Source organism: Pseudorca crassidens, chromosome 2 (genome assembly GCF_039906515.1).
Source record: "Pseudorca crassidens isolate mPseCra1 chromosome 2, mPseCra1.hap1, whole genome shotgun sequence".
Lineage (NCBI taxonomy): Eukaryota > Metazoa > Chordata > Mammalia > Artiodactyla > Delphinidae > Pseudorca > Pseudorca crassidens.
In genome coordinates, this window is record NC_090297.1 from 43721308 (window position 1) to 43729070 (window position 7763).

At 41.8% G+C, this 7763-nt stretch overlaps 1 long non-coding RNA gene across 1 annotated transcript in view; it reads right to left on the reverse strand.

Moving 5' to 3' along the window:
* Positions 1-7608: 7608 nt before the first annotated feature.
* Positions 7609-7763, reverse strand: part of LOC137218742 (uncharacterized) — a 39376-nt gene continuing 39221 nt past the window's right edge. Inside the window, exon 3 of the long non-coding RNA XR_010940839.1 lies at positions 7609-7671. This is a non-coding gene — a long non-coding RNA (uncharacterized lncRNA). The remainder of the gene's footprint in view (positions 7672-7763) is intronic.

The following is a 7763-nucleotide window of genomic DNA, read 5'->3' on the forward strand; positions in this document are numbered from 1 at the left end:
CGCTATATCTTAACATTTTTCAAATCTCTCTCCTCTCCTTTTTCCTGCTACGACTATCCTAACTCAGGATTTATCATCTTTCTGGCTCATATCCTTGGCCCCAATTCCCTCCTTCAATCCATCCTTCGTGTCACAAGCTGAATGATGTTCCAAAAAGCAGACCTGAGCATATTACCTCTCTGCTTCAGTGTGCCCCCCAACCCTTAACCTTGGAATAAAGGCTTGGTTCTTTAAACTGTCATTCAAAGCCCTTGTGCCTCATCCTCCTCAATTTCTCACCTTCGGTGTTGCTACAGCACCAAACTGCTTGCTATATTCTCTCTCATTTCTTCCTCCCATTGCACAGGTAGAAATTCTCTTCCTTTCCCTCATATTGCTGTGCACCTTATCTCTGTTGTGTTCTTTGAACGTAAGAAATGTCTGGTCCATAGTAGGTGTTCAAAAGTCATATATTGACTGACTACCTCATTGTCATCATCTATGTCTGTTTCTAAGTGTCCTAAAGACTGTCTCAGCCCCTGCATCAGCTAGGTTCCCCGTAAAAGGCTCAAATCCTCCCGTGGAAGGGGTGACCAATCTCAGTAAGATGGGAAAGCCCAATCAGAAGGCCCCTTCTTCTAATCTCTTGGAATATGAGTGCTCCCTTCTGAGCACATGACCCATTGCGCCCTTCTGATCATGCTCCAGAGGGGGTCCCAGGGCCACAATCGTCCCTGGTGTTAGTGATGATTGCATAGGAAAAACTTATATTTTAAAAATTACTCGTTCTTCATATGACATTCAAATTTAACCAGCTGTCTTGCATCTTATCTGGCAACACTAATCCAGGGTTGAATACCGTGCAGTAGGAAGTTGAACTAGATAGCCTCTAGGATCCTTTCAACTCTAGGAAACAAAAAATCTAACTCTTCTGATTCACCTTGTAACTCCCAATGAAAGCAGAAACTCAGGATTAAAGTCAAAGAGCTAAGAACATAGTTAATAGGCTAATCAACAGAACAAATGACAATGTCCCCTTACTAGATGTGTAACATTGGGACAGTCACTTAATCTACCTCAACCTCTATTGCTTCATCTAGCCAATAAAAGGATTTTACCTAATAAATGCTGGGCACTGTGTTAGACACTTCTGTCTATGTGCTGTCTCCCCTGGAATGTTCAGACAAACTAATGTGTGAAACGGCTCTTTTTTTTTTTTTTTTTTGCAGTATGCGGGCCTCTCACTGTTGTGGCCTCTCCCATTGCGGAGCACAGGCTCCGGACGCGCAGGCTCAGCAGCCATGGCTCACGGGCCCAGCCGCTCCGCGGCATGTGGGATCTTCCCGGACCGGGGCACGAACCCGTGTCCCCTGCATTGGCAGGCGGACTCTCAACCACTGCACCACCAGGGAAGCCCGAAAAGGCCCTTTGTAAGTGGAAGTGGGCTGTAACAAATGTGAAACAGTATTAGGATTAGTGTAGCATCTATCTCTAGCTGATTTCCTTTACTGAAACCTTCAGGGGAAAGAAGTTTCCCTAGTTTGGTCATATTGTAGGGGAAAAACATTGTCTAGGACTCTAGTGCCTAGAGCAGTGATTCTTAACTAAGGGTGATTTTGCTCACCAGGGGACATTTGGCAATGTCTGGAGACATTTTGGTTGTCACAACTGGGTAATGGGTACTACTGGCATCTAGAGGGTAGAAGCCGGGGATGCTGCTAAACATCCTACAGTATAAGGACTGTCCCCTACAACAAAGAATTACCTGGCCTAAAATGTCAGTAGGCTGAGCAGTCATGGTCTAGAGTCTTCCAAGCAGAATTTATATCCCAGCTCTACCACTTAGCCGCTGGGCGACTCATGGACTTTACCTCTCTGTGCCTCAGTGTCCTCTTCTGGGACATCTGGGATATTAATAGCACTTACCTCATAGGCCTATTTTGATGATTAAAGAAAAATACACCCATAAAGCACTGGAGTATCTGGTACATAGTAAACATTCTGTAAATGATAGTTCTTCTTATAGTTATTTAAGTATTACTGTCCCCTCTTAAAAGATAGGAAACTGAGACTCGGAGAGGGGAACAGACTTGCCCAAGGTCAAGAGAAAAAGCAATTCTAGTCATGGGGTTGACAAACGTCACCAAGAATCTTCTGTAAACAAAGGCTGCAGTTTTCTTGTGTGTGGACCTAACATGAGACACCATCCTTGCACTCAGCAAAGTGGAAGGAAAAGGAGAACTAACCTTTACTGAGTGCTCACATAACCTATATCTCATCTTTTAAGGTAGGTATTATGATTTCCATTGTACAGATATGACTAAGTGAGAAGTCTAAAGTCTCCCAGCAAGTCAATTGCCAAGTAGCAATTGAAATCCAGGCTGACCCAGTACCAAAGCCCCTGCCTCTCTCTCTGTTCTCTGCTCCCTAGACTCTGGTAACACTCCAGCAGGGACAGGGAGGATTTATGGTTGGAGATTTTGATTCTGGGAGAAGGCCGTTCAATCCAGGGTGCAGCAGTCTTGGAGTAAATTGCAGAAGTGGCTGATCTCAGACTGAAAAAAACTGTGAATATGAAAAATGCTTAATAACAAATAAAGTGCTGGACTCATGTTGAGACCAAAGAAGGAGGTAGACAAAGGCAGTGTTTGTTTCCTTGAACTTTGGGGACTGGCAAACCCAGGACAAATCCTAGTTTCTGCCATTCCTGGCTGGGTCCTTGGGTGAGAAATTAACCTCTCTGAGGCTCAATATCTTTATATCTAAAATACCCATTCAGAATCATTCGTTCATTTATTTTATCTTTTTAACACCTTTATTGGAGTATAATTGCTTTACAGTGTTGTGTTAGTTTTTGCTGTATAACAAAGTGAATCAGCTATATACATACGTACATCCCCATATCCCCTCCCTCTTGCATCTCCCTCCCACCCTCCCTATTCCACCCCTCTAGGTGGTCACAAAGCACCCAGCTGATCTCCCTGTGCCATGCAGCTGCTTCCCACTAGCTATTTTACATTTGGTAGTGTATATATGTCCATGCCACTCTCTCACTGCGTCCCAGCTTCCCCTCCCCCCTCCTCATGTCCTCAAATCCATTCTCTACATCTGTGTCTTTATTCCTGTCCTGCCCCTAGGTTCATCAGAACCATTCTTTCGTTCATTTATTCGTTCTTCCTCCTCCCTTAACCTATATGGGTATGCAGATTTTGAAGGTGGCCAGCAGAAAGGACAATTAGGAGTTGAAATCTAGCCTGAACTCTACTTACTCAGCCTTGCCTTTGGCATAGAGCTATATAAAGCCAGAGGAAGGGACACTTTTTTTTTTTTAATATTTACTTATTTATTTAGGCTGCACCGGGTCTTAGTTGAGGCACTTGGGATCTTTGTTGCCACATGTGGGATCGTTTGTTGTAGCATGTGGGATCTTTTAGTTGCAGCATGCGGGCTCATAGTTGTGGCATGCAGGCTTCTTAATTGTGGCATGCAGGCTTCTTATTTGCAGCATGCAGGCTCATGGTTGAGGCATGCATGAGGTATCTAGTTCCCTGACCAGGGATTGAACCCGTGCCCCCTGCATTGGGAGCTTGGAGTCTTACCCACTGGACCACCAGGGAAGTCCCAAGGGGCATTTTTTTCTGATTTGCACAAAAGCGCACAAAAGAACAAAGGTGGCACAAAGCAGCAGCTTGAGAACCAGCCCTAGACTAAGTGTGGTGAAGCCAGCACCGAGCAGGTATAACTTTTGTCCTAGAGGAGCCTATAGTCTGAAGTTGTGGTTCCTAAGTGAGATGATGGCACATGGAAGTGTTCAACAAATGGTACACATAGACAGAGCAGACGCTGCAATAAACAATGGTGCTTTCGGGGGCGAGGAGTCTTCAAGAGAGTATAGAGGATTTAGATAAGCAAAAGAAGGGAACTACATGAGCAAAAACTTGGGAGAGGAGGCTCCCTTCCCAGGTCAGATTGGCTGAAACAGAGGCTTCCTGTAGGAGAGAAGAGGCAGGTATAGTTGGAGACGTATGGAGAGTTCAGATTTTAGAGGTCAGACTAGAACCACTGGGGCTACTTCAACCGCTCAGGTCAAGACTTCAGAGGACCTCTCCGTTGATAAGTGTGTGATGGGAGAGAATCAAATGCAGAGAAAAAAGAATCATATAACTCTGCCTCAAAAGTCAAAAGAATTCTCTTCAGCATTGTACTGGAAATCCTAGACAGTGTAACAAAACAAGAAAAAAATAAAATGCATCAACTGGAAAGGAAAAGTAAAACCGCCTTTATTCACAAGCAACATAATATGTTGCCTGTGAGGAAATCATGTTTTTTTCATGTTAACATAAAAAAATCCTTAGTCTATAAAAAAGCTACTAGAACTAATAACTGAATTTAACAAGATCTCAGAATACAAGGTGAATATAGGAAAATAAGTTGTATTTCTATAAATTGGCAACAAACAACTGGAATATCACATTGAAAATGTCATTTACAATAGCATCAAAAATAAGAAAAAGGGAAAAATTTTACAAAATGTGTAAAAGACCTGTACATGGAATAGTATAAAACATTGCTGGGAGAAATTAAGAACTAAATAAATGAAGAGATATATACCATGTTCATGGATTGGGAAACTCAATATTAAGATGTTAATTCTCTCCAAATTGATCTATTGATTCAATGCAATCCTAAACAAAATCCAAGTAGGATTTTTGGGGGCAAAATTGACAAGTGGATTCTAAAATTTATATGGAAATGCAAAGGACCCAGAATCATGAAAACAATTTTGAAAAATAAGGACAAAGTTAGGAGACTTATACTACCTGATTTTAAGACTCACTTACAAAGCTACAGTAATTAAGACAGAGTGGAACTGGCATAAGGATAGATCCAGATCAGGTCAATGGAATAGAATAGAGAATTCAGAAATAAATCCACACATACATGGTTAATTGAGTTTTGACAAAGGTGTCAAGTTAATTCAATAGAGAAAGGATAGTTCTTTCAAAGGATGGTTTTGAAACTACTTTTACTTCATATCTGGCACATAAATTAACTCAAAAAAATCAGAGGCATAAATGTAAAAGCTAAAGCTATAAAACTTTTGGAAGAAAACATAGGAGAAAATCTTTGTTATCATGGGGTCCGCAAAGATCTTTTTTTTTAAACTTTTTTTGGCCGCCTCCCCCCCCACCACATCATGTGGGATCTTAGTTCTCTGACCAGGGATTGAACCTGCACACCTTGCATTGGAAGCGTGGAGTCTTAACCACTAGACCACCAGGGAAGTCTTGGCAAAGATCTTTTTTAAATAGAACACAGAAAGCACTAATCTTAATAGATAAAAAGTGATAAATTGAACTATCAAAATTCTTAATTTCGGCTTTTCAAAAAACACCGTTAAGAAAAATGAGAAAGAACACAACATTGTAAGTCAACTATACTTTAATAAAAAAAAATTTTAATGAGAAGTCAAGCTATAGATTGGGAAAGAATATTTACAATAATATATTGATAAAGGATTTGTATCCAGAATATATAAGAACTGTTACAGTTCAATAAGAAGATAACCCAATTTAAAAATAGGCAAAACGGGGCTTCCCTGGGGGCACAGTGGTTAAGAATCCGCCTGCCAATGCAGGGCACACAGGTTCGAGCCCTGGTCGGGGAAGATCCCACATGCCGCGGAGCAACTAAGCCCGTGTGCCACAACTACTGAGCCTGCGCTCTAGAGCCCACAAGGCACAACTACTGAGCCCACGTGCCACAACTACTGCAGTCTGCGCACCTAGAGCCCGTGCTCTGCAACAAGAGAAGCTACTGCAATGAGAAGCCCGCGAACCACAATGAAGAGCAGCCTCCGCTCGCCACAACTAGAGAAAGCCCGCACCCAGCAACCCAACTCAGCCAAAAATAGTAAATAAATAAATAAACAAATGTATTTTTAAAAAAAATAGGCAAAACATACATTTTGCCAAAGAAGATACATGAATGGCTAATGAGCACATGAAAAGTTATTCATCATTAGCCATTAGGAAAAAACAAATTAAACCCACAATGAGATGCTACTTCACGTCTACAAGAATAACCAAAATAAAAAATACTGACAATACCAAGTGCTGGTGAGGATGTAGAGCCCTGACTCTCTCTCATACATTGCTGGTGGGGATGCAAAATGGTTCCAACCACACTCTGGAAAACAGTTTGGCAACTTCTTATCAAGTTAAACATACATCCACCCTATTACCCCAAAACTCCACTTCTAGGATTCACCCAAGGGAAATGAAAACATAGCCCCCCCCCAAAAAAATATATGCAAAAAATTTTATAGAAACTTTATTCATGATAGTACCCAGCTGGAAACAACTCTAATGCCTATGAACAGTTGAATGGACTAATTGCAGTATTTCATATAATGAGTATATTACCAGGTACTCGGCAATAAAAGGAAGGAACTACTCCTACATGCAACAATTTCTGTGTATCTCAAAGGCACTGTGGTGAGCAAAATAGGTCAGGCACAAAAGAGGACATACTATCGGATTCCATTACGACAAAAATTCAAGAACAGGCCGAACTAATCTATAGGAAGGGAGAGCAGAGCAGTGGTTGTCTAAGGCCAGGCTAGGGGTGGGGAGGAGGGCTGACTGCAAAGTGGCACAATGGATGGTGACAAGTGATGGAAATGTGCTGTATCCTGACTGTGGTGGTAGTTACATGAGTATAAAGTCACCAAGCTGTACACTTAAAATGGGTATATTTTACTGTTTGTAAAATATACCTCAGTAAAATTGATTTTAAAAATAAAAAATCACAAGAGAAACAGCATTATATAGTAATAAAAGAAATTGGAAGAGGCTTCCCTGGTGGCGCAGTGGTTGAGAGTCCGCCTGCCGATGCAGGGGACGCAGGTTTGTGCCCCAGTCCGGGAAGATCCCACATGCCGCAGAGCAGCTAGGCCCGTGAGCCATGGCCGCTGAGCCTGTGCGTCCGGAGCCTGTGCTCCGCAACGGGAAAGGCCACGAGGTCACAACAGTGAGAGGCCCACATACCGCAAAAAAAAAAAGAAATTGGAAGGAATCTGAACTTTGAAGAAAATGGATAATAAATTATCATATATTCACTAAGTGGAAAACTATATAGCAGTAAAAGTGAATGAGCCAGATTGAGCATACACATCAATATAGACAAAACTCAAAAACATAAGACTGAGTGAAAAAAATCAGGCTCCAGAAGAATACATGCAATGTGATGCTATTTATTTAAGATGTAATCACACGTAAAGCAATTTCATACATTGTTCAAAGATCCATACATATGTGATAAATGCATGAATAAGAGCATGGGGACGATAAACACCGAATTCAGGAGAATACTTATGTGGGGAAGGAGGAGTATGGAGGGCAGGAGTAGGGCTTCAAACAGGATTGATCAAATTTTTTATTTCTTAAATTTGAGTAGTACATGGGTGGTTCTTGTATTATTCTTTATGTTGTTTGTGTGCTTTAAAGATTTCATAGGAAGACAAACAAACAGCAAACTAACGAAAACCTAAACCCAAAGAGTGACCACTTAGAGTTGGGGGAGAGCCTAGCTGGTATCAGGAGATCTGAGCCTCAGTCTGGTTTGTCCCTGGATTTCATGTTCCAACGTGGCAAAGTCACTTCTCTCAGGATGAGAAGCAAGAGCCTCATTCTGGAAAAGAAGAGAAAGAATCAGTCTTGGGCAGCAGGGGAGTGGTGGTGCGAGGAACTGGCCTTGTGCTTAATGCACATCAGCGTCCTTTC